This window comes from Panthera pardus, unplaced genomic scaffold (assembly GCF_024362965.1).
Source record: "Panthera pardus isolate Hobbes unplaced genomic scaffold, ASM2436296v1 HiC_scaffold_12, whole genome shotgun sequence".
Taxonomy (NCBI): domain Eukaryota; kingdom Metazoa; phylum Chordata; class Mammalia; order Carnivora; family Felidae; genus Panthera; species Panthera pardus.
Genome location: NW_026526677.1, coordinates 39,463,272 through 39,490,501, shown reverse-complemented (window position 1 = coordinate 39,490,501; position 27,230 = coordinate 39,463,272). Strand labels below are relative to the sequence as shown.

At 40.5% G+C, this 27,230-nt stretch overlaps 1 long non-coding RNA gene across 3 annotated transcripts in view; it reads left to right on the top strand.

The window, feature by feature from the left end:
• LOC128776167 (uncharacterized) overlaps positions 1 to 24,426 on the top strand; it is a 40,449-nt gene extending 16,023 nt beyond the window's left edge. Inside the window, exons 1-5 of one of the 3 annotated variants that reach the window (XR_008421179.1) lie at positions 5,038 to 5,144; positions 5,968 to 6,220; positions 7,073 to 7,246; positions 22,100 to 22,191; positions 23,152 to 24,426. This is a non-coding gene — a long non-coding RNA (uncharacterized LOC128776167). Of the gene's footprint in view, positions 1 to 5,037; positions 5,145 to 5,967; positions 6,221 to 7,044; positions 7,247 to 22,099; positions 22,192 to 23,151 lie in introns of those variants that run through there. The other 2 variants (XR_008421178.1, XR_008421180.1) reach the window with 2 other exon arrangements.
• The last annotated feature ends 2,804 nt before the right edge of the window (positions 24,427 to 27,230 follow it).

Sequence of the window (27,230 nt, the reverse complement as noted above, 5' to 3'; positions counted from 1 at the left end):
AATGGGATGTGGGTAATCTGTCTATTACTACAACCTTTTTGGAAAGTAATCTGGCAATATATATCAAAATATACTTCATTTTAATATATGAAATTTCCATTAGCTCTAGCAATCCTATTTAAAAAATATATTCTGTAAAAATAAAAACATTAAAAATAAGGTTCTGAGTTCAAGAGTGCTTACTATAGCAATGCTTATAATCATAGAAATAAAAATAAAACAAAACTGAAAAGTATTCATTAATAGTGGTATCTAGCAAATGGTAAAATAAATATTTTTAGAATATCTATAGAATATTTTCAGTTTCTAAAGAAATTACATGATATCTTTATCTCTCAGCCCAGATGAACCACGATGTATTTATTAAATGAAAAAAAGAGATAGAAGTGAATCTGGTATGGTACGTTTTTACTTTATAAAATTTTACGAGTGTGTGTGGAGGGGGGTGTATCTGTATATACTATCAACTTGTCTAAGCCAATTTAGTTATGCACCACTTTTAGGGTCATATTGGTAAATAATATTAACCTTAAAAGTTTTAGGTAGGTTTAGTTAACGAGTCTCAGACTCAATCCCACTGCATGTATGGACATTCATAGCCAGCAAGCACACACAGTTCATTTCACATCACCAGTTCTGGAAGCTCAATTAAGTCGAGCTCGATCCTTCAGTTGTTATACTTAACATCCTGCATGACAGGTTCCCTTGAGCCCGATGTGACAATATGGCAGGAGCAGGATTCTGCTCCCTTTATGGTCTATATCAGGCCATCAGAAATCCTCCCAAACTGGACCAGGACCCTTTAGGATCAAGTCTTAGACACCATCTGTAAAGGAGCAGGCTATACAGACTTTGCTAGACTTTTAAACCTTATCCATGCATGGAAGTGGAGTGGCTCTTAAAAGAGTTGAGGTAAGTCATTGAATACCACCAATTTCACCAATGGAAACCCATTTTAAACATCTATCATGCAAACAAGCTACAAATTTAACCTGTGAAAAACCCATTTCTAACATCCACTATACTAATCAGCAAAATGTCTTTGCATTGTCAAAGATGAGGATTACTGATGCAGTTTATAGGAGCCACGTCTGAATTAAAGCAACAGACTTTTCTTGGCTTGTGACTTAAACCAACTAATACACGTTAATGTCACATTGTCTGGTTTTAAGCATTTTAAAACAAATTAGCTACACTTAACAGCACAATAGGAAGGAGGTAGAGTATTCTACACAAGAGCAGTTCATATTGGTTTGGAAGAAATGGCATGAGGATTGGAGAGAGAATATTAACTTATTTTTATAGACCTTTATATCATTTCATTTGGCCCAACATACTCATATCATTTTTGTGCTTAACAATCTTAGCATTGTTTTTGAAAGAGGGGGTAACTTTTAAAAAGTAAAAGCAAGGAGGGGCGCCTGGGTAGTTCAGTCGGTTAAGTGTCCGACTTCGGCTCAGGTCATGATCTCATAGCTTGTGGGTTCGAGCCCTGTGTCAGGCACTGTGCTGACAGCTCAGAGCCTGAAGACCGCTTCGGATTCTGTGTCTCCCTCTCTCTCTGCCCCTCCCCCACTCATGCTCTGTCTCTCTCTCTCTCTCTGTCTCAAAAATAAACTTAAAAAAAATTTTTTTTAAGTAAAAGCAAGGGTTGCCTTTGCACATGCTGTTCTTTCTATGTAGAACATCTCCCTCTTGTTTTATGTTAGCAGTGGTCTGTTCTTCCTCCAGTTCTCAGTTTGAACATTAAGTCCTTTGTGAAGGCTCCAGACAGTCACGTGTTTGTTCTCTATGCTCCTACGGCACCCTAAATATTTCCTAGCAGAAGAATCATAACAATTCCTACCTGTCTGTTTTTCCTGTTATGTATGCATTTTGGAAGAGTAGGAACTTTGGCTTGAATAATGCTATGCCTCCTAACACCAAGCCCAGCAATAGTTAAATGCTTGACAAATACGTGCTGAACTCATGGATGAGTGAATAAGTGAGTGAATGTTGAGATACAGCATTTAGGTTTTTTGTGGGATTTTTGCCTTTACAATGCTTATGAAATAGGCTCAATAAGATTTAAACTTTCTTGCTCAGCCAGTTTCTTATCATCTTTTCATGCAAGAATATATGCGTCACCGGCCTAATTTTCAGTACCAACATCTGCAATCCATAAGGAGGGAATAAAAATCTCCTCCTATAATAAGTTGTCAGGCATCATGGAGTAGTAGGTGAAATTATACTCCTCCAGACCTACTTTTTGAGTCCTGGGCTCACCATTTATTAAGTGTGGAATTTTTGAAGAGACTTTTAACAACTCCCTCTGAGTTTCAATTTCATCATCTGTAAAATGGAATAAAAATTGCTACTTCAAAGATTTATGGTAGGGATCAAATGAAATAATATATGTGAAAACACCTTGTTAACTATAAAGTTAGAGGTACATATTTTTGATTATAATGCAGGAGGATGAAATAAGTCTCACATTTACTCCTGGAGCATTAAGGTTTTTCTATTGTTAGGACTAGGTGCGCCGCATTTAATTTTTTGGGCACCTCGGAAGAGAAGAATCATAGAATGATAAAATATTAGAGCCTGAAGAAATCACAAAATCCTAGGCCACTCTCCCATTCTGTAGTTAGGAAAACTAAGGGCAAGGGAAATGTTCTGACTTTACTCAGGCCATAGGGCAAGTTAGTTCAACGGAGGTCATCATATGCAAAGGATTGTCTTAACATCCTTTCACCAAGTCACTTTTTTTTGTGCTGCAAAAAGAAACTCATTTCAGGCAGAATTTGCCTTGCTTTGACAGAAAGAAGTACTCTTAATCCCAAGCACAACACAAAGACTTCTTTGAGGAATTTATTCATGTGTTGAGCAGTGAATTCAATTATTGCAATGACAAATGCAAATTTCCTTGAAAAAAAAAATGTGTCATCTGTTGGCCAATTCATAAATGAATCTTACTGCACAGTCTCCAAGAGCTTGTGTAAGCCTTGTGCAGCCCCAGGGAAACAAATATTAATGGCTATGAAAAAACCCACCAAAACCCTCAAGTCCAACACAATATAAAGAAAGACTGTGAACCACACTCTGCCGTCCCATTGATTATTGCGTTTGGGGGAATTGTTTTGGGAAGAGAGCTTGGGGTTTTGTTTTTAGGGTGGTGACAATAACGATCCCTTACATTTCTGAAGGCCTTCAGAATTTTCAAAGCGAGATCACGCACATTCTCACTTTGATCCTCACATCAGCCCTGTGATGGAAGCATGCAATTTTCTAAGAAAATCCACTCATGTGTTTCAACTGATCTCCTCTTTTGTTTCAGGCATATTGCAACTCAAGGAGCTACAAGTCTCAAGTGCGAAGAGTCAGAATAATTCAGAAAGACAAACATAATGGTTGAGTTTTTCTGAAGGAACTGTGTGTGTGTGTGTGTGTGTGTGTGTATGTGTGTGTGTGTGTGTGTTTATGTGCATGATAAAGAAATAATAAGCGAATGTGGGAGAGGGGTGGTGGAGAATAAGAATTCCAGTAGCCTATGGGAATAGAATACCCACAGCAGCTGGATTTACTCTTTAAATTTTTCTATTTATATGCTTCTCTTCACATAAGGCTAAAGACTTTGTAGCCTCAATTTTTAGTAATTTTTAAGTTTGTCATGGTAGTGGTAGGCATGGCTGGATGGTTTCTCTAATAACAGACATCACCAGCCATATAATAGCAACATTTGGGACAATATGATATGGGGGGTAGGAGCGTGGACTCTGAGTCAGACTACCTGAGCTCAAATCCCAGATTCAAAACTTACTGGTTGTATGTAGTGTTGAGTAAGTCACTAAACCGCTCTGCTTCATTTCCTCTTCTGAAAAATGGGTATAATAACAGTACTTACCTTGAAGTGAATTGAATGAGTTAGAATACATAAAGTGCTAGGGACAGTATCTGATACAAAATAAGTACTGTATGTGTGTGTACTATCATTTTCGTCACCATTGATCATCAACATTGTTTCTGAGTCTGTGTCCCCAACCTCTCTTTTCACTAGGTATTGGAGTGCTAGGTGTGTCTTATGAGGTACAAGATTTTATAGTTAGGGATCCGTATTTTCTGAACCTTTTCACATAATAAATTGGTGTGAAAGTATTTTGCAACTCATTTTGGAATTTCTCACACGGGGATTAGGAGTCCTGGCTCTAGAGACAGACTACATGCACCAAATCTGTCCTCAACTACTTGTAAACTATGTGATCCAGGCAACTTATTTAATCTAACGGTACTTACCTCCCTGGGTTATTTGAGGCTGAAATGAGATAACATATGCAGAGAGCTTACAAAAAGGGCTCCATATAGTTGTGGAATTACTATTCATCAGCATAAGAGAAGGAGAAAGAGAAATATACTTGCACTCAGAAACTAAACTTCCATTTAAAAAAAAAAAAGGAATCAAAGGCTAAAATGTAACAGGGACTTACTGTTTGTGCCAAATCTTATATTAAGCTCTTATAAGTCTTATATTAAGCTTATATATGTACATTATCTCAAATAATTTTATCATTTACAAATGATGATAAAAATAAATATTTGCTGTGCAAAACCTTTAATTTGACGTAATCCCAATAATTTATTTTTGTGTTTGTTACCCTTGCCCGAGACATATCTAGAAGAATGTTGCTAAGGCCAAAGTCAAAGAAATTACTGCCTATGTTTTCTGCTAGGAGCTTTATAGTTTAATGTCTCACATATAGGTCTTGAATCCATTCCGAGTTTATTTTTGTGTATGGTGTAAGAAAGTGGTTGGACTGCATTCTTTTTTTTTTTTTTTTAATTTTTTTTTAACGTTTTTTTTATTTATTTTTGAGACAGAGAGAGACAGAGCATGAATGGGGGAGGGGCAGAGAGAGAGGGAGACACAGAATCGGAAGCAGGCTCCAGGCTCTGAGCCATCAGCCCAGAGCCTGACGCGGGGCTCGAACTCACGGACCGTGAGATCGTGACCTGAGCTGAAGTCGGACGCTTAACTGACTGAGCCACCCAGGCGCCCCTGGACTGCATTCTTAAGAAGATGCTCAGTTATAATCCCTGTTCTTCTTTGAGAGCTAATGCTGACTAAATAGATAAACTGCTAGCCGCAAAAGCAGCTTGATTGTTTGAAGGTATTGATCATCCTTTTGCTCTAAAGCAAATCCTGGGTTGTATGGTATGCCTGTTATAGGTGATGTTGTATATTTACTCTAATAACTAGATATTATGAAAACACTGATGTAGGTTTTATGCTTTATGTTCACAAACCATATAGATAATGCAGACCCTTTTGGCTGAAATTACTACATCGGCACAGCAATGGTAAAAGTGTTCCATCTTGGCAATATTCTCTGTGGTTGTCACTGTCCTCATGTGGCTCTTGAGCACTTGAAATGTGGTTAGTGCAACTCAAGTATTGAACTTTTAATTTTACTTATTTTAATGATGAATTTAAATAGGCAGGGAGCACTATTTTCTGTGGCTCTGTGGCTTCTTCTTTTAAAGTTTCACTACTGAGAGAACCTGGAGCAGGAAAGGGCCTAGAAGAAGCAAGATCCAAAAGCACAGTGATCTAGTTAGTGCCCAGATCTTGGCTCTTAAATACCATTCTCTACTAAAAGGGACCACAGAGCTCCTTCGAGAAATGACTGATTCAAGGGCAAGGGCAAGGAAGATATGAGTCCAGAGTATCTTGTTGAATCAGAAAGCAAGGATGTGTTCAAAGAATAATGGAGACACATTAAAAAAACACAGAGGAGTTTTGATCAGGATGGAAAACGCATACTTCACTCCACTGCTTCCATTGGCTACAACTAAAACCCTGTATAGAATGTGTGAAGCAACCATCAGAGGACTCTGGAAGGGGGATGGCGCAGGGGAACGTGTCAGGAAACCCATTGTTTGAGGGACAACCCAGCAATGGACCTCCTAGACTGCTTCTCTTCCCTCTCCTAGATATCCTGTCTCAGGCCCTAGGGCAGCCTGTACCCTAAAACTACAAGTGGGTGCCGACAGAAAAGGCTTTAAGAAAAGCCCGTGCTTTGTAACGAGATGACTTAGAGAGGGGAGTCCTGTGAGACACAGGTCTTTTGACTCTCCCCCTCCAAATGAGAGCCAGCAGGTCACCCCTCCTCTTCAGTGGCAGCAGCAGCACTGGAAGTGGCCCCTGCAGTGTGAAGCTCCTGGGATTTTCCCCACCCTTTACCAGGTGAGCTTCATAGGTGTGGTTGGAGGTTTCCACCACAGGGCTGAGCCCTTGTGAGTTTCCAACATATACCAAGCGAGCACCAGCAACAAAGGGGCATTACTGAGATACTCTTTCTGCTATGGCCAACAATTCAGGATGGTTGTTTCTCCTTGAGTTGGAAAAAACCTAAATCCTTTAGCAATCCTATGGATAGTACAAACAGAGGAAGGAGACAGAATATAGAAGAGAAAATAATATTGGGACCTCAGTATAACCATGCAACAGAGAAGCCTGACCCTCTCTATTGCTCCTAAACACCTGCTGCTGTGTACTCCCGATCTGGCTCTTGTAGACAGCCATCCATTGGGACGTAGCCTGGAGGCAAGAGATCATGCACTATTTCCTACCTGAGGATATTATTTTGCTTGCTTGCCACCAAGGTGACACCTGGTGATCAGGGTGGGAAATAGAGTGGCAAGATTCTTGCTGGGAGACCCAAACCACAAGACTGGTGTCTCTATTCAGGGGTTATAAACAGGATTTCTGGCTTTGGACCTTACTCCACTGCCACTAACAGAATACTCACAGTCTAGCAGCCTACCCTGATTTCAAGGGTTGTTGTTGCCAGAGAGATCACAAGCTTGCAAAATAATGTCTTGAAATCGATCAGCTTCGTTTGCAATCCCTAGATGCCAGAATTGAAACCAGTAGACAGAACTGCTAAAGCAGTACAGCCCTCAGAACAGGAATTCCCCCAGAATATACCTTCCTGGAGTGGCCACGAGGCAAAAGACAATTGGATTTCTGTCACTTGCAAACTGAAAAGCCTTTACTAATACAAACAGAACTTTGTTTCTCTCTTTTCCTGGCGAGGATGTCTCAAGACGCCTGATGTATATACTCCTCCCAGCTCTTACCAGACCCAAGATCCCCTCTGGGAGTCATCCCTCCAAATTCATCCTGAGAGTAGAACTGAAAGCAGAGAAGAAAGAGGGACCATATTCCCTTTGAACCCAGCCGACATCTGGATGTTCCAAGCCTGGCCTGGTATGTTTTTCCCACTTTAAGAAAGATCCCAGTTTTGATAGACTTCATCACTACTGATTGCAATTTCCTTATTATCTGTTAAATTGAGAGTTTGAACTATAAGAGTATTCAAGTTTTTTTTTCCAGATTCCTCTGGGGCATGGGACTCAGGCATCTCATTAACTAAAGTGCACCCTATTTAAGGAGCCACGGCATATGAATGGGTCCCTCTAATTCCCTGGCACAATGCCATGGCTTCAGTAGGTTTCTTAGTTACTATTCTATTGATTACTAATCTGGGGCAAAGCCAACACAGCTAAACCTTTTTCCATATAGGTTCATTTTGCCTTACTGTTCTTGCCTTGGGCTGTTGTAGTCTTTTGATGAAGGTCTTAAATTAACAAGCTCATTTCACATCTAGAACTAAGACAACCCTTCCTGTTCTCCCCATTCCAAATGAGAACAATTTCATCCCTATCACTGCAAGATCCCTCGTCCCCAAAAGCTCAGATACCAATTAGCCTCCATTGGAGATTAATAAACAATACAATAATGACAGATAAAAAGACTAATTCTTTGGCTGGGAGAATCACTTTAATTAATTTAATCCCGGCTGAAAGATCAGCTGTGCTCAGGCCTGCTCACCAGCAGGGTCCATTTATCCCAGTCTGTCCCTTCCTTGAAAGCCAGGGTGAGCCTGGGAGCTGGCACTTAAGCAACAATGAGAAACAGATTGTACTGTCAGGCTTCATTAAAGGTCATCATTAGTATTCCAATTTGAAGACTGTCGCTCTAGCTCAACCTTTTACCAATTCTTCCCTGGCGCATTGTGAAGTTTGGTTCAGCTGTGAAACGTAAAAATTCTCCCTGGGCTCCCCATGTCAGGATGGGTATCATTTGACGCCTGTCGCTTTGCAGCTTAAGGGGAAAATCCCCTGGGAAGTGACGGTCCCAGGACTCTATTTGAAAATCAAGCCATGTGCAGCTGCCTGGGATCCAAACATTTCAAGGGTTGGAACTTTCTAGGAGTCAGCCATAGCAATCAGAAATAGGACGGTCTCATCATCTTCCCTGGGAATCTATTCCAACTGTTCTCTTGCAAAATAGCTGAAAAGGGATTCTTAGTGGAACCCAAGCTGGGGACAAATAGGAATCACCATCAAAGTGGGAAATAGCTCTGGGTCAAAGACTCAATAGAATGACGGGAAACTACCCTGGTCTGCTTTCCAGTGCTCAGAGCACATACTCAGCTGGCTTTGGGAGACCGTTTTCAGCCTGCTCACTTTGCACCGGATATGAAATGATCATTTTCTTTCTCTGCAAACAGCCAATTTTTAACTGCTTTCCCTCTGCTGAAGCAATCTTTATTTTTAGGTGATTTTGTGCACAGGGGTAAAATTTTACGTGCTTTTTACTCCTTTTTTTCTAGTAAGTAGAGCAACAGCCTAGTCTGCCTGTTTTTGGAATTAGGTCACCTCCACTCGGTACTGCTCCATTGCCTTTCTTTTCTCACTTACTCCTGCCAGGTTGTTTCCAGCTGCTTATTTGGTTGTTATTATTTTGACTTTTTTTTAAATTTTTTTTAACATTTATTTATTTTTGAGACAGAGAGAGACAGAGAATGAACGGAGGAGGGTCAGAGAGAGGGTGCACAGAATCTGAAGCAGGCTCCAGGCTCTGAGCTGTCAGCACAAAGCCTGACGCGGGGCTCCAACTCACGGACCATGAGATCATGACCTGAGCCGAAGTCAGACACTTAACCAAATGAGCCACCCAGGCGCCCCTCTTTTGACTCTTAACCTTCTTGTCTCACATCTTATTTGGTGCTGGGCCACGCTGTTCCTTTTTAAAACTCTCTCTCTTTTTTAATGCTTATTTATTTTAGAGAGAGAGATACAGAGAAGGAGCCAGTGGGTGAGGGGGACAGAGGATCTGAAGTGGTTCCCCACTGACAGCACAGAGCCTGCTGGAACTCAAGAACCATGAGATCATGACCTGAGCCAAAGTTGGATGCTCAACAGACAGCCACCCAGGTGCCCCTAAAACTAGTGTCTCTTTTGCACTGGATTCTAATCTCCAAATCAACATGTCTCTGGAATAATCTCTATCCCTTCCTTCTTTCCCTCCTTTCCACCATCCCTCCCTTCCTTCCTTTACTCTCCCTTCCCTCCTTCCGCTCCTCCTCCCTCCCTCCCTCTCTCTCTCTCCTTTCTCTCTCCTTCACATTCTCTCTGCTTTTCCATTGTTCAGGTTGGTAAACATTGTCTAGTAGAGAAAAAATTAAAAAAGGAAAATAAGGGGGCGCCTGGGTGGCTCAGTCGGTTAAGCATCCGACTTCGGCTCAGGTCACGATCTCACAGTTCATGAGTTCGAGCCCCGCATCGGGCTCTGTGCTGACAGCTCAGAGCCTGGAGCCTGTTTCAGATTCTGTGTCTCCCTCTCTCTGACCCTCCCCCGTTCATGCTCTGTCTCTCTCTGTCTCAAAAATAAAAAAATAAACGTTAAAAAAAAAAAAAAAAGGAAAATAAGTGGACTGTCAACCACACTTGTCAACAAATCCCTGATCTCACAGTGGTATGTTACTGATGACAAGGTCTCACTGGGGACATTTTAACAAAATCAGGGGAGAACTAATTTTTAAATAACTGCACATATAAATGAGCCAAATTAAGCCTAAATCCACCTTGCTCCAGTAGTTTCTGTTTCATGAGTGTCTTCTGAAGCTGGATATTTTGAATGCTACAGCATTAACCGTAAGGATCAAGTCTTAACATTCACAGATCCGTCTGATGAACTCAGCTTCTGACAAAGCTCAGCCCATGTCACTGTTTCCTTGGAGCTTCCTCTGACACCCTCTCTTCAATTAAAAGTAACAGCAGTGGGGGCACCAGGGTGCTTCAGTCAGTTAAGCATCAGACTTCGGCTCAGGTCACGACCTCACAGGTTTGTGGGTTTGAGTCCCGCGTCAGGCTCTGTGCTGGCATCTCGGGTTGGGATTCTGTATCTCCGTCTCTCTCTCTCTCTCTCTCTCTCTCTCTCTCTCTCTCTCTCTCTCCCTCTCTCTCTGCCCCTGCCCTGCTCATGCTCTACCTGCCTCTCTCTCTCTTTGTCTCTCTCTCTCTCTCCAACAAACAAACAAATAACATTAAAAAACAAAGAAATAACAGTAGCCTTCTCTGTGCCTGTAGCTGTCCCAGTACATATTGGATGATAATAATTTTAGTATGTCATTCTAGCTGCTTATTTGTGTGTTTGTGAGTAGCCTGTCAGCAGGGAGGAGTTGTGGTTGTTCTCCTTTATTTTATTTTTTTTAATCTTTGTACCCCCAGCACAGGCCTGGGAGGAAATTATAATCACCACATGGCTCTCAGCCCTCAGCCTGCTGGATTGTAAATTCCGTGAGGACACGGAATGCAATATCTTGTTCGCTGCTGTATCCTCGGCAGCTACCATAGTGTCTGGGGAATATAGTAAAAGATCAAATGCTCAAAAAATAGTTTTGGAGTTCCTTCCTCATCAACACAAGGCTCTAGACTTCTGGAAACTGAAGCAAGGATCATATTTTGAACCTCTCAAATCTGCTCCATAATCATGTTGATAATAATGGAAATCCCTAATTATCTGTGTGATACTCTATAGTTCACAGAGCCTGGCTCTCTAACCTGTCCTGTTGGACCTATGGTACCAGTGCCTTTCAGAAATAGTGAGTCAAGAAAAATGTTGATGATCTCTTGGAGATCATCTTGTGTTTTGCTAGACAGATCAATCAGTTGACAAGTACCTGCTGCCTGGGAGATAGCAGGTACATGAATATTCATCAAATGAAAAAATTAGTGAAGTATTTACTGAGCATGGACTGAATATACAGCTCTGTGTTAGGGGTCCTGGGAAATATGTTTTTTAAAAAGTAAAAGACACAGATTTTTGCAAAATAGGCAGAGGCAGCCCTCAGCAACCCTGTTTGTGCCCTGCCCTTCTGCCCAAAATGGCCCTACTGCCTTCATTCACCTGGATATCTGTGCTCTCTGTGGTTATAAGTCCTACTAGTTATAAGGAAAACAGATCCAATAGTCATTCACACTTTAGTGTAAATTAGTGACAAAAACTCCCACCATAGGTTGAATTCTGCTTCTCAAGCGTCCAGAGTAGGGCCAAGCACTGAGTAGACAATGTATAAATTTGTAGAATTTGATTGAAACAGGAGTGGAGGAAGAGGACCCCAAAGGAGGGTGTCACCAATGGAAGGGTTTACAATATATACTAAGGTGGCAGGGTCTGCTTGCGTTCTGTTAAGCCCTAAACAGTAACGCTTTCTTTGCCTAATCCACGCAAGACCCCATGCATTCCGCAGAACCGTAAGAGATCAAATAAATGCCCTCTGTTACAAATCATTGAGTTTGGGGAATGGTTTATTATGCAGCTTTATTGCAGCAATAGATGACACAGTGTTGCACAGGTACCTGGAGGGGCTTGTCGGGCGGGGGCAGGGAGGATGTGGATGAAGTAGGGGAAGCTACCCAGGTGGCTCAGGGCTGCACCCAGCTTTAATCACGGCAGCCGTACTTTTATCTACTTTACATACCAGGCTTTGAAGAAGGGTGTCCAAAGCAAAAGCATTCTCAAACCAACGTGCTATTTGATCTAACGATTTTTACAGATTGGAGCTGTTAGGATTCTAAGAAAACTCCCGAGTTCTGAATTTTAGCCTCACTGGAAGTAAATGTGAATCCCAGAAATAAATACCGCAGGGAAGGGGAAAACAGCCCTACCCATTGGACCTTTCCCGAGCCATTCCTCAGACACCCTGCATGTCACACAAATGAGACAAATGAGAATTTGGAACTTCGTTAGGTCCCTTCTTGGTACTCATCAGTGGTGCTGTCTGGCTGCCCATATCATGCTACCTTTCAGTCCCCGGGTGGTGGGGTAGGTGGCTTTTTCAGATGGCAAGCTCAGTTGTCTTTGGAAAATGCTTTAGTGTAGAAGCCCCTGTACTGGGCAATTGCCACTATTTGGCTGCCCAGCAATTAGTCCCACTACGTTTTAAAAATGCCTTTTATTGAGATAGAATTCATACACAAAAACTGCACGTATTTAACATACACAATTTGATGAGTTTAGACATATGCGTACACCCATGGAACTAACACCACAATGAAGGTAATAAACGTAACCTTCACCTTCAAAAGGTCTTTTGTGTCCCCCTTTTTTCTTTTGTGTCCATCCTGGTAAGAATGCTTAATGCGAGATGCACCCATTTAATAAATCTTCAAGCGCACAATACCAGGCTAACTATAGGCACGATGTCGTACAGCAGAACTTTAGAACTTATTCATCTTGTATAGCTCCTGGCAACCACCATTCTACTCCGCTTTTATAAGTCTGACTGTTCATGTAAGTGGAATCCTAGGTATTTGTCTTTCTGAGATTGGCTTATTTCACCTCCAATGATGTCTTCCAGGTTAATCCATATTATTGCAAGTGGTAAGATTTCCTTCTTTTTTAAGGCAGAAGAGTATTTCATTGTGTGTATATGCCACATTTTTTTATCCATTCATTTGCTGATTGCAATTCTTTTGTATATATACCCGGAAGTAGAATTGCTAGATAATATGGTAATTTAATTTTTAATTATTTGAGGAATCTCTATACTGTTTTCCTTAGGAGCTGCACCATTTTGCGTTCCCACCAACATTGTACAAGGGTTCCAATTTCTTCACATCCTCGCCCATGCTTATCTTTTTTTTTTTTTTAATAATAGCTCTCCTAAATGGTGCGAGGTGATACGTCATTGTGGTTTTGATTTGCATTTGCCTGATGTTAGTGATGTTGAGCACATATTCATGTATCAGTGGCCATTTCATATATTGTCTTTGGAGAAATGTCTATCCAAGTCCTTTACCCATGTATTAATCAGGTTACTTGGGGTTTTTTTGCTATTGAATTGTAGGTAGTCCCGCTTCTTATTTCCTTTCTGGATACTTCTCTTTTTTGTGTAGTCTTGGTAGGAGGTAGTAGCTAGTTCCTACCCCAGAAGTCCAAAGTGCTAGATTTCACAAACTTTGGCTTGACTGTTGGTGTGGCCGATCCCGATGCTTAACCTTCCAGGTATCTCATGCTTTCTTCATTGTCTCCAAGCCTGGTCCCTCAGCCTCCCGTCAATTCTGTGAGTACCTAGTGTCTACTTATTGGACTTCTTTTTTCCCTAATATGGCCAGAGTCTGTTTTCATTGTTGCAATAAAAAAGTTTCAATGATATTCTCTGTAAGTTCATTTTCCATCTGCCTCTTCCTCTATAGATTCCCATGTGAAGAAAGTGGTGTATGTATTAAATGTTCGAAGGGACAGATACAGGCAAGAGACCTGAGCTCTTGTTTATAGAGTATCATGTATAAACATGAGTCTCAGACCTCTTTCTCTCTGAGTACCTTTGGAATAAGAATAAATGGACTTGTGCTTTACCAAGTAGTTAGCTTAGAGCCTTATAGTCATTAAAGGTTGTGACAGGAAAATCTGGAATAGACTATGTTCTTCCAACCTTGCTCTTTCAGGGCTATCCAATGGTTCCCAGTCTTTAGTATGCTTAAGAGTTACCTGAAATATTATTAAGACATAAACTTCATGGATACTCCCTCCCCACCCTACATCCCCGGATTCTACCTCAATAGGAGATTTTGATGAGGGTGACCTCGGGATCATACTCTGAAAAACGTGGAAAGCCCGTCTGAAGATGAAACCACTACAGAAAGAAGGAGAAATCAGAGAAATTCAGAAAGAAAGGTAGAGCCCTAATCAAGCTGTGCCTAAAGCTCAATCAATCTATGGAGTTAAAATAATACATTCCTTGTATTATTTAAGCCAACACTAAAATTGGTTTTCTGTTACTTACAACTGAAAGCATCCTAACTGATATGAAAACAGTTTCATCTCATACATATGATTGGTTAATCACAACCACCCATGAAGACAGTTTTAGTTTTAGTCCTGTTATCAGATGATGAAAACAGCTTTTTTAAAAAGCTGGAATCATTGCTTACATCAAGCATAATTTGGAGCTAGATCCATGGAGATAGGTCTTCTTGAGGCTTAGGGACCCTCTATTAAGAAAAATAGGATTTTTGCCCCTACTCATACTCATTTTGTGTTCCATTATCTTCCTGAAGTCTTTTCTAAAAACTGGGCCCACTCTGATATTCATTATGTGGCTACCAATTGGAAACAGGTTCAGTGTCACATATAATTTAGTTGTTCTTATATAGTTTTATGTTTCAATGTTTTTCTTTTTTTTTCTCCAACTCGACTGTGAGTTTCTCAAAGACCACATCTTGAATCCCTCACATTCCCTAGACGATGCTCAACCTAGAAGATTGCTAGTTATTGGTTAACTGAATTAAAAGGACAGGTAAACCTAGGGGTAGAATAAACTGGTTTATTCAAATGTGTAACTTAGTTCCAGTAGTTTCTGACACATAGTTTGTCCTCAGTAAATGTTTGCTGAATGAATGAATGAGTATCAATTGAGCCTTTCTTTTATAATGAGACTCTACATCCATGACATTGGAGAGTGGGCCTTTGAGCGAAATGCTGAAAAACTAACAGCAGGTTAATAGAAGGTCCCACTTTGTCTTCAAAGAATAACGCTTTGAGGCTGACAACAATTTGAAGGTTCTACGGGATGCTTTTACATCAGTGCTAGTAGCACTAGCCATGAGATGTTTATAACCCAACTTTCATATAATTTAAGACCAATATTTCTTCTTTGTTTTACAGTGCAGAGCAAGAACTGCATGACACTCGAGGAAAATTCCAGCATACTCAGACCACAGATTAGGATCCATATGGCAAAAAAGATTTAAAAATTAAGGCATCCAAGCACTCCCGAGGACCAAAGATAGGGATTTTAGATTGTATAATATGTGCCTACCCCATTTTAGTAATATTAATAATTACAAAATCTTATATGTTGCCTAAGTCATAAAAGTTCAAAAATCTGCCCAGAGGTTGGCATTTCAACATGACGTGTTCGACCCAAAAGCAATTATTTTAGACTAGAATACCTGATTCCATTTCCGGCTCTAACACTTACATGGTATGGACAGACCTTAGGCAGTTCACAAACCTGAGACTTCTTTCCTCTTCTGCAAAAGGGAGATGACACTAAGACCCACTCTACCAAGTCATTGTGAGGGTCCAGTCATAGAATATAGAATGAGAAAGTACTTTATTAGATATATCATTTAGGATGATGTGTGTGGCAAGGACAGAAAATCAATTTCAAAGTAGCTTAAATACAGAGAGAAGGTATTGGCTTTCATAACTGAAAACCCTGAGATGGATTGGGCTCCACCTCTTTTCTCTATGCTTCTCTGCTCTGCTCTTCGGAGTATTTATCACTGGGTTGGCTTCATTCTTAGTTTTACAATGGCTTCCAGCAGTATGCTGGGCTATGGACTTTCTCATTCACATCCTGGGAGGAAAAGATGCTTCCTGTATCCTTCAAACAAAACTTTTAGGTTTTCTTGGGATCGGACTAATCCTGAATAATGACAGAGGTCAGGATTATTCAGATTGCCCCGGAGCTATCAGGGCCAACCCTAAGACCAAAAGATGAGGTCAATACTACCAAAAGTACATAGATGCTAGAAAATGAGTAATGTTTTCCCAAAGGAAAGTTAGGAAATGGGGGGGGGGGAGGGGAGAAAATAAATGCTGAGAGGGTACAAATCCTCACTCCGCTGTATAAATGGCACAGCTTTATATTTTGATTGATATTAGTGTCATACTCAACTTAGTATACATCTGTGTATTTAATCTATATTCCAGTTTGGCTTCAAGATATTTAAGTGGTTTAACTCATGCTATTTCCTTCCTTACTTTTGTTGCCACTTCTCAAATTACTGGGAGTGTTCCCATAATGAGAGTCATATACACATTTGATTTGTAGCATATGGAAGAGCGTAGAAAACTGGAAAGCACAATGCAAATGGCAGATATTTTCCCTGCTACTTTGCTTGTCAATATGGGCCTTTGACTTTGGGGATGCTAACTAGCATGTTAGGGCTGTGTGATTCTCTGGATGGTCAAATTCCTTGGAAGCTACATTTATTCATAAAGGATATGCTTTATAGGTTCCAAGAAGAAATCCCTCAACCCAGACCTTATTAGACAATCTAGCCTCAGGCTTTTCTTAAACAGGTGGCTCACTGGCTCTTCGTATAATAGTAGTAGTCATTTTGGTAACAGCTTAATTTGTGTAATTCTGACAGTTCATAGACTGCTTAAAAAGAGTCTAAGAGCAGTGGATGGATGTGGAACTTTTATAAAATTTAAGCCTAAGTGTCAGATCCCTGAGTGAGTGGTATGTCTAGTGTAGCTTGAGAACAATCATAACCAAAATTCCGAGTAGCATAATTATTTAAGATATAAACCCTAAATCTTTATTTATTTATAAACTTCCTAAATGTCTGCAGTTTTATAATTACTGTGTGTTGTCACATACCTTAGCCCATTTGATTCCCACAACCTCCTTTGAGATAGGTAAGGATTATTAGCTTTACTTTACAGATGAGGAAACTGAACTCCAGAAAGGATAAAGGATTTGCTGAAGATCAAATAGAAAGTGTCAGTGCACCTGAGTGACTCAGTTGGTTAAGCGTCTGACTTAGGCTTAGGTCATGATCTCACAATTCATGAGTTCAAGCCCTGCGTCGGGCTCTGTGCTGACAGCTCAGAGCCTGGAGCCTGCTTCAGATTCTGTGTCTCCCTCTCCCTGTGCCCCTCCCCTGCTCAAGCTCTGTTTCTCTCTCTCTCAAAAATAAATAAACATTAATAAGATACAATAAAACTAAACTAAACTAAACTAAAATAAAATAAAATAAAATAAAATAAAATAAAATAAAAAGTGTCAAGTCCAGATCTTTTGATTCCAAGTTCAGTGTGCTTTCTACATGCATACTGGATTCACTCTGGACTCCAGGGAAGGACTTAAACATTTGTGTTAGTAAGCACATAGAATCAATTAGTAAGATAGGAATAGAATCTTGGGGCGTTTTACAAAGTCAGAAGACTCTCCACCTTAATCCAAAAGAGGCTGCAGGAAGAACTAAATGGCTTAAAAATTCCTCCAACTCTTAAATTCTGGAATTCTGGAATCCATAGTTCAAGGGTACATCTTCATTCCAGGAGCTTTGATTACATTGTCAGGAATGACTTACCCATATTAAAGCATCTGTTTCTGGCAGTTAGCATGTTTTGCTAACAATTAGGTTCACTTTTGAACCATGACGGCAGAATGAACTAATGTTCTCTGGCAGTCCATCTTATCCCAGGGAAAGAGTAATACCAACCAAATGAATCCATGTTGGCCCTGTCGGAAGTATGTGATCTCCTCCATGCAGTTCTAAGGGAAAGGGCTATCCGGCTTTAAATTGAAGAATTTGGTTGACAGATCAAGTCATTAATGTGGACACTAATCATAGTTACCCAAGTTTATAAGCATCACTCTCTTAGAATTAGACTAGGTTTGACTTAAATCACTAGTTTTCCTACAAAGAACATATTTTTGCTTTGTGTTGTATAGTCCTATCTACATAGTCCTTGCAATTCAGATAGTTGCAGTGTGCATTTCATTACAAAAGCACAATACATTTAAGATATTGCTTTTGATATCCATTTTTGTACACTATTGGAAAACTGAATGATGATTTTGTAATAAGGAGAGCTAATTAAAGCTGATGCTTTTAAGTTACAGGGGAGGGTGGTGAATCATCTCCAATCTAACATAGATGTGGGGAGATTGTGTTTTGTTATATTAGCAAAGCAAGAACATTGCCCAAATTATGTCATCTTCAAATAAATGCTTGAGTTTTGGGTGTTTTATCTTCATAAGCATGTAAAATTATTTTAACACAACAAGCACATGTTTATCTTAAAACTTAGTTACTATGTTTGCATTTCATTTCATTCATTTACATGTAGTTGCTTTTGTACCAAAAAGGATATAAGGCAGGATGCTACATTTTAATTAAAAAGTAAGATTTTTTTAAATGCTTATAGGGAGAGTATTTCAGATCATCATCAACAACAACAACAAAACCCCAAAATACTAGCAGCTAACTTTGCACTCTTCCTTTTGTTTACGTACAAATTTGAAAATAAACTTAAGCCTTTCCACTTTTTAATTCCCAAATGAATTCTTGATTCAGCCTGAATTTGTCCAGGCCAGTAATGATAGTAGAAATCTCTCTGAACCTGCAGAATATTTACTGCTATTAAATATTAGACTCTCATGCAATAATCGCCAGGGGACAAGGGAGCTTCAGTGACTCCTGGTCATTGATGCTCCTTTCTTAAAACTCTCACCAACCAACGTTTATTTGCTGAGTGATATATCCATAGCACAGTAATTTATTGTGATTGACATCATGGCAGGATGGCTGTTGCATGCCCAGGTGAATTCTTTTTACCAACGAAGGCTTGGAAAAATAATCACTAACATTATCGTTACTACTGTTATTAAATCAGATATTGGGATTTGACAAGAAAAATGGGATTATGAATTCTTGGCTTGCTTGGCTCTACTCAGAAACCTTTCTTTGTTGTTGTTGGTGGTGGTGGTTTTAAGATTTTATTTTTAAGTAATCTCAACACGCACCATGGGGTTCAAACTTACAACCCTGAAATTAAGAGTCACATGTTCTACCGACTGAGCCAACCAGGTGCCCCTCATAAACCTCTCTATAACAACATTTTAATATATAATAGGACCTTTTCATCGGCTGTGTCTCTGCAAGAACTCTAATTTCTATATTCAAATGAGTTATACTGATCTCCATAGTCATTACATGGTTTTTCGGCCTGAAAATGAATGTGGCAGGCCTAACATAATTACACTTTTCACCCAGGATGAGGATGAAAATGAACTGTCTGCTGTTGTAATCAGATTGTGTATTACTTGTTTTGTTCAGAAATGGTAAGTGTTGTGAAAATAAAATTTGGCGATAATAATCAGTCATGCTGCTGCTATATTGTCCCAAGCGCTTCTCATGCATTTATTTAATCCTCCCAAGAATCCTGTGTCCCAAGGCATCCATTTTACAGAAAGTGTGTACCCTTTTATCAACTTACCCTACTTCCCCCACTTCCCAGCCCCTGACAAACACCATCCCACTCTCTATTTCTAGGAGTTGGACTTTTTTCTTTCCTGATGGCCTGTTTGTCTAGAAGTCTTTGCAGTCAGCTCTGAGATATTTAGCACTGCACTGCCCTCTTGTGTTTTTGTCTGCATTTACAACATCAAGACAAGTAAATACCTCTCACTGCCTCCCTCCCACCCAATCTTTCCTTTTGCACTTCAACAGTTGAGTTTGCCCTCTAGTTTTAAATTTAAATTGAGGTTTTAGAAGGCTCTTACCAGATAATGGTGTCTTTGTCCACACTGGAATCCTGAATGCTTCCTCCCCTGCACTCAAGATTTTCTCCCCTTCATTGCTCTCTCTTAACAGTAAATTGCATAAAAGTGGTAAAAAGACCCAAAAATAGCCAGTTTCTCAGAGCTCAAATGTTTGAAAGGGAAACTGCAATATTGATTGAGCTAAGAAGTTGACTATGTTCTGACAATTCATTTTTATAATTACTCAATTATGAATTCCCGGTTATAAATAATTAATCAATGCTAAACAGATCTCCTGAGAGGAAACACATTTAACAAATGACCAAACTGATGAAAAACCCAACTCAAAGGAGTACTTAAAATGACCTAATAGGAAAAGAAAAGAAACAGAAATTCGTCAAAATGACAAAAATGCTAAAAGATGTTAAAAAAAAAAAACCCAAAAAACAAAAAACCTCTCTCCCCAAAGTAAACCAAACAACCAATTTTTGTAAAACCAATAACTGAGAAAAATAAGTCTTCTCACCGAACTATTATTTTGGCCAAATTGTCCTATGACTCAATTCATTTCAACCTAATTGCTTTCTTCCAAATCAGATTTGTCTAAATTACTTCCAATTTGCATTTGGCCAAATCCTATGCTACCTTCACAAGTCAATCACTATAAGGAATTCAGTCATCAAGAGGAGATTTTTTTTTAAACTTCTTTTACCCAGCAATGGTATATATTAAATTTATGTCTTCCTGGGGCGCCTGGGTGGCTCAGTCGGTTGGGCCGCCGACTTAGGCTCAGGTCATGATCTCCCGGTCAGTGAGTTCAAGCCACGCGTCGGGCTCTGTGCTGACAGCTCGGAGCCTGGAGCCTGTTTCAGATTCTGTGTCTCCCTCTCTCTGACCCTCCCCCGTTCATGCTCTGTCTGACAGCTCGGAGCCTGGAGCCTGTTTCAGATTCTGTGTCTCCCTCTCTCTGACCCTCCCCCGTTCATGCTCTGTCTCTTTCTGTCTCAAAAATAAATAAATGTTAAAAAAAATTTAAAAAAAAATTTATGTCTTCCTTTATATATCTTGCTTGGTTTTTCAGCCTTTTCATAACCATACAGTTTGATCCTCACAAAAAGCTGAGAGATCATTCCTATTTTACACCTGAGGAAACTGAGGCTCAGTGAAGCTAAAGGATCAGCCTTAGCAAGGCTAGGATGAGACCCCAGATCTTTTAGGCTCTGTACTGGGGCCAATGGAACCTAGAACAGAGTTTAGGAACACTCACATTCAGTTCCAATGTACTAACCAGGCACTCGCAGGATCCTGCTGTGGAATCTGCAGGAAAGGATTTCCTTTTAAGGATAGAGTTGAAATATCTATGAGTCATTGTGTGTGTGTGTGTGTGTGTGTGCGTGCTCGTGCATGCATGTTTAGCTCCTACAACATGACAATATAGAAGAAATAAACAAAAAGGGATTTTTGACGAATGTTGTCAAATGTGTAATGTTCTCAAATAATCTAGTCTCCAAGTTGCCCAATGTGGTCAAGGAAAGCTAACCCACATTTGTTCATTCATTCATTCAGAAAACATTTATTTAGTACCTATATTGTGTCAGGCATCATCCTAGATGTTGGGGATACAACAGTGAGCAACACAAAGTCCTGCCTTCATAGACTGTTCATTCTAGTAAGGCAGTTACTAAATAGGAGCGCATAGTAGGTAGAGGGATAAATCTGGGGGCTCTGAAAGTGACCTTGACCCATACTCAGGGAAAGGAAAAGTCAGTAAAGGTTCTAGTGATGTGGAAATGTGCCTGTTACATGCAGCCTCAAGTGACCGAAGTCATGCTTTCTAAACATGTTGCACCAGCGCATATTTTTTGTCATTTCTGGGAATATCAATTTTGTAATAAGAGTAGGACTCGAAATGGATTCAGATTTTGATTCTTGCATTTATTAGTTACATGACCTTAGGTGGGCTACTCTCCTAAGTAATGGTTTTTACTCTCAGTTTCATCTGTAAAATGAGAATGATATCTCTCTACCTCTCTCATCTCTACCTCATAGAGCTCTGATGAGAATTAAAAGATATGGAGAGCGCTTTGCACAGAAACTGACACAAGTTTAAAAATTAATAAATATAGGGGGGCCTGGGTGGCTCAGTCGGTTAAGCGTCCGACTTCAGGTCATGTTCTCGCGGTCTGTGAGTTCGAGCCCCGCGTTGGGCTCTGTACTGACAGCTCAGAGCCTGGAGCCTGCTTTGGATTCTATGTCTCCTTCTCCCTCTGCCCTTCCCCTGATCATGCTCTGTCTCTCTCTTTCTCTTTCTCTCAAAAGTAAATAAACACTTAAAAATTAAAAATTAATAGATATAGCTGCCGTGTCAGTCAGGATTCTTTCAGTTGACCCACTTAGTTGATTGAAACAAAAGGGAATTTATTTGCTTGCATAATTATATCAAAAAATGCCTTAGGACCTAATCTCTCCATCTGTGATTTCAGCTGGACTCCCAAGGATGGGTAATATCTGAATGTGAATAAATAGACACTGAGCTCTTAAACATGACACAGTTCCAAGCACAACACCCAATGAGGTACGTACTGTAACCACCCCAGCTCACAAGTGACGAAAGGAGGGCCCAGAGAGGTTAATAGCTGGAAAGTGGCAGAACTAGGAATCGAACCCAGCTGTCTTACTGCAAGGCCTTTGTGCTTATCCCTTCCATGCACTTCCTGTGAAGACATTTAATGATGAATAGATGAAGGGGATAAGGAGGGTTCCAAATAGCATTATGAAAATTTTGACTTGTGAATTACTAATGGGTTCAGTGGAAGATCATGTGTTCACTTATTGCGGTACTGACAGCATCCAACCAGCAGGCACACAGAAAGCAGCTAATAGACGTTTGACAAATGAATTAACTCATCACCTGCAATCTCCTTTACTTCTGCATTCTCCAACACCGCTTACTTATTTTAGCTTTTTCATTTGTGAGCTACCCACCTCGCCCAAAAGTATTAGCCAGTGAACTTAGGCACACAGTCGTTTCATTTTTTTAAAAAAATCAAAAGAACTAATAATAAGCATCCTTATACATACATAAAGATCAGAGAGGATTTTCTAACACTGAGGGTTGGGGGGGGGGGGTGGTCTCTGAACAGAAGTTTCTGCCTTCTGTGGCGCCCCCTGGTGCTTTGTGGTAGAAACTAATTGAGGCCGCTGATGCCGGCTGGAGCTGAGGAGGCATGCACCTGAACGTGGGTTTGTCTTCTGCATCGTACACACACAGCTTTACAGATCACACTTTTGTTTTCTTTCTCAGCACGCTACTCTACCAGTGCCTGTGCCAGTAATTGTAAAATATTATGTGACCTGGGTTTCGCCAGTCCCACTAGGCTGTGATGGACCTTATCAACTTGACTTTGCTTCAGCTCCTCTTCCTAGAGACTCACACAGCCTATAAAAGGCATTTATAGGAAGTGTGTGTCATGTGTGTTGTCTGGCAAGACTGTTCTCATTGGCCTCTCTCTCTCTTTCTGTCCCTTTTCCTCAGGCCAACAATCTGAATTCCTTGAGAGGTTAAAGCTGAGGGAAGTTCTCTTTGGAAGAAGACGCACCTGCTCTCCATTCATTTTCCCTTTACTTAAAGGGGCGCTCAGAGCACCACTGCTTGTCCCTCGGTGAAGGCACTGAAGAACAGAGCGTGTTGTGTTGCTGCTAACAAAATGGGCCTTGTACCTCTTCAAGTCCTCCTGCGCACCGAAGGACCCTTACACGCGAGTGCTGGAAACGAACAGAGGTTCAGAAGTTAATGCAAGTAACAGGTCCCACGTTGCCTTGAATCAGGTGTCCTGCTTCAGCAGCAGGAAAATAGGCTCAGACCCTTAAGATTCTTAGACTTAAGCTGGAACCTGCATTATATTTCCATGTAACTGAATAATTAGTGATAAGTATATTAAAATTATGAGTAATAATGGCTGACTTCCATTTGGTGCTTAGTAAATTCTAAATACATCGCTAAGTACTCTACATATAATCTCTGTCTTCATTTTCACAAGTCCCCTATGAAGTAATGTTACACTTTACAGATAGGGAAAATGAGGTTTAGAGAGGTTACATGCGTGAGAGACACTATAACTTTGAGAGAATCCGTTTGATGTAGTTGTTCAAGCCAGAAGACTGCCCTTCCAATACTGGTGCTCCCTGCCACTTTTTAGCTGGGTGAATTTTGGGGAGCTGCTTAACCTCTCTGTGCCTCAGTTTCCTTATCTGTAAAAACAAAAATTCCTGCTTCATAAGGATGTTGTGGGTATTGAATGAATCAATACATATAAAGTGATTAATGGTACTTGACATATAATTAGCATACACCTTTTTAAAAGGAGAGGTTAAGCTCAGGATGCTTCAGGTCACTTATATCGTCTCCTTAAAGACTGTGTTTGTTCTCCTTATGGATATTATTAGGAAATGGATCCTAATAACATGTCCTGCCAGGGTAAATTTCTCCTTTGTGCAACAGATTCATCTGAGGAGCTTTAAAAACTGTAGATCTTGGGGCGACTGGGTGGCTCAGTCGGTTAAGCATCTGACTTTGGCTCAGGTCATGATCTCCCGGTTTGTGAGTTTGAGCCCCGCATCGGGCTCTGTGCGAACAGTTCAGAGCCTGGAGCCTGCTTTGGATTCTGTGTCTCCCTCTCTCTCTGCCCTTCCCCTGCTCATGCTCTGTCTCTCTCTATCTCTCTCACAAAAATAAACATTACAAAAAAACAACTATAGATCTTGATTCAGTAGGTGTAGGGCAAGGCCCAGACATATTCGTTTTTCTGAAGCTTCAAGAGATGTTTCCGTATAGTCAGAATTGCAAGTCACGGTCATAGTACTTAGATTCTTTTTTTTTTTTGACAAAGTTTACAAAGTTCTTCCTTGTAATAAGATGTTTATTCAGTGCTTGCTACATGCTACGTACTAAGTGCTTTATTTATTTATTTTTAGTGTTTATTTGAGGGAGAGAGAATGAGAATAAGAAGGGGAGGGGCAGAGAGACGGTGACAGAGGATCTGAAGCTGGCTCTGCGCTGATGTGAGGCTCAAACTCATGAACCATGAGACTATGACTTGAGCCACAAAGTCCCGACACTCAACCGACCGGGCCACCCAGATGCTCCACTAAGTGCTTTATTTGGATCGTCTCACTTAACCCCACAACAAAACCTCCACGATAGGTCATTATTATCATTCATGCTTTACAGATGGAAAAACCAAGGAATAGAAAGTCTAAGGAACTTGCTGAAAGTCCCTCAGCTAGCTGGTGGCAGAGCCGGGATTTTAAACCAGGTGCGCTGATGCCATGGCATATACACTTGACTACTGCCTGTACTGCCCTCCCATGTCCTAACTTGAAATTTGCCATGAAGCTGCCCAATAAACTGGTTTTGCCATTACCCACCCTGTCCCATTTATAGATGAGGAAACTACAACCAAAGACTTGACCAAATGTATACAGCTAGTCCGTGTATATAAGCTGGGTGTCAGTGTATATACCAAGGATGATAGTTATTTTATAAACTTTTTCATATGCATTACTTCCTCCTCTTTCCTGCAGTGATTTTCTGGTTCACGCCTTCATGCCATAGATTATTCTGGCAAGGGCTTCAACCACAAGCCTTCTTCTGTCTTTATTCCTTTTCTGCAACTACTTCCGGCTTCATCTTCATCCACTAAATGTAGAGCTCATCAAGCAACTCTTTTTTAAGAAATTTTAAAATTTCCCCATTTTTACATGCTGTATGAAATGTATCAGCAGTAATAAGTACTAAAAAATGTACTAATAGTAATTAAAGTAATATGCCACTACCTTAAATTGAAGAAACCATTGAATATACAATGAAAAGAGATCAAGTTAGTCAATTTAAAAATTAAATAGTAATTACACATGTTAATTTATCTTATGAGGTCTTCCGGTAAGAGTCTGGACCCCACCTGCCTCTCCAGTGTCATCTCCTCCCCCCCCCCCCCGCCCCATTCTTTTGTCCTTCTATTTCAGCCGAATTGCTTTTTTGGCCCCTCAAAACCAGCCACACTTCCACCTACCTTCCCTCAACATAGATCACTGAGAGGACATACCCCAAAATGCTAGGGAAATTGAATAATACAACAAATACGGGACAATCGGCTAATTTAAGAGGCGCTATGCTTTCATGGAAAAGATCCTAGAATTGCCGTAGATATTTTGTCATTGACTTGGATATCTAGGTTCTTGTCCTGATTAACTCTGATCTTAGATAAAATATTTAACAGATATGTGACTCAGTTCTTCCACCTCTAAAATGAAAAACAAATTAGCACGGAGGCAGGAAACATAGGCACGTATGCCAGCAGCTCTCAGCTCCCACAACTTTCAAAGGGGAAAAAAAAATCACTGTCAAGAACATCATAGAAAACTAAATCAGCTACCTAAGTTGTTGAATGCAATTAATGGTTACATTTGTCCTGTGATAGGGGAATATTACCAGATTTTCTTCTAAAACCTACCTCTACCAAAACCTACCCCTACCTCTACCCCGCCTTTCTGGCCCAACCACATGTCTCAGTCATGCTGTATTTATTTATAGGTCTCCTTTGCAAAAAAAAAAAAAAAATTATCCTGTATAGATATTTAAGTATAAATGGGATAACAAATGGAGAAGTATGGCCACTTTAGATGCCATTTTACATCCATGCTTCTTTCTTTTTGTAATAGTGACCCCTACTTTCCTTGGGGGCTCTACCTCCTCCCCTACTCCCAGATGTGTGGAATGAGTTAGCCCCATCCAGGCTTCATTCCCTCAGTTACAGGGATGATCAGGATATAATCCGAATGAAGGAGACACAGCTTGGGACTTTGGCCTACAATTGTGCCCTTTTCTGCTAGACTTGAATCTGGGATGTTGCACTTGATGTCTTGAATGAGCCACCCTCCTCATTTCTTCCCCCTGCTCTATGCCCTGAAGAAACCTGGTCTGCACAATATAAGTTCCCCTAACTTCTAGTTGAGTTCAGCCAATTAGAAGTACCAGCAAGAGATCAAAGGGAGGGAGAAGAGAGAGGTTGGGGTATTATTCCCCTGACTTCTCCTTGGTGGGGGTCTCTTCGACTGAAGATCACAGCTCCTATGAGACAGTCCTGTCTAAGTTTTGGTAACTTATCCCCTCCCCCACCTTTGATCTTTCAAACACCATCCATTTAGTATACTTACCCTAGATTACCCACTTGAAGTGCCATTACCTTTCCTATCTTTGACCTGGGTAAAGGGCTGGAGCTGCTCACAACCTTCAGGTCATCATGTGGCATATGAGAGAAGATCAACATGAAGGAGACCAGAGCCAAGGGAGCCAAAGGGACTGAATCCTGGCCCTGTTGGCCAGGGCCTGACTCCGGTTATGTCTGAAGCTGTCACACACACTAATTTTTCAGTTGCATGAGCCAGTATATTTTCTTTTTTGTTGAAAACATTTTCAGTTGGTATTTCAATTGCTTGAAATGGAAAGAGTGTTAATTAAGGTGTAACTAAAAATATAGCTCTAAAGTGAAGATGCATGGATCCCCAATCCTAAAGCCCCTCCATTTGACCTAAATACAGAACTGCCTTCCCATT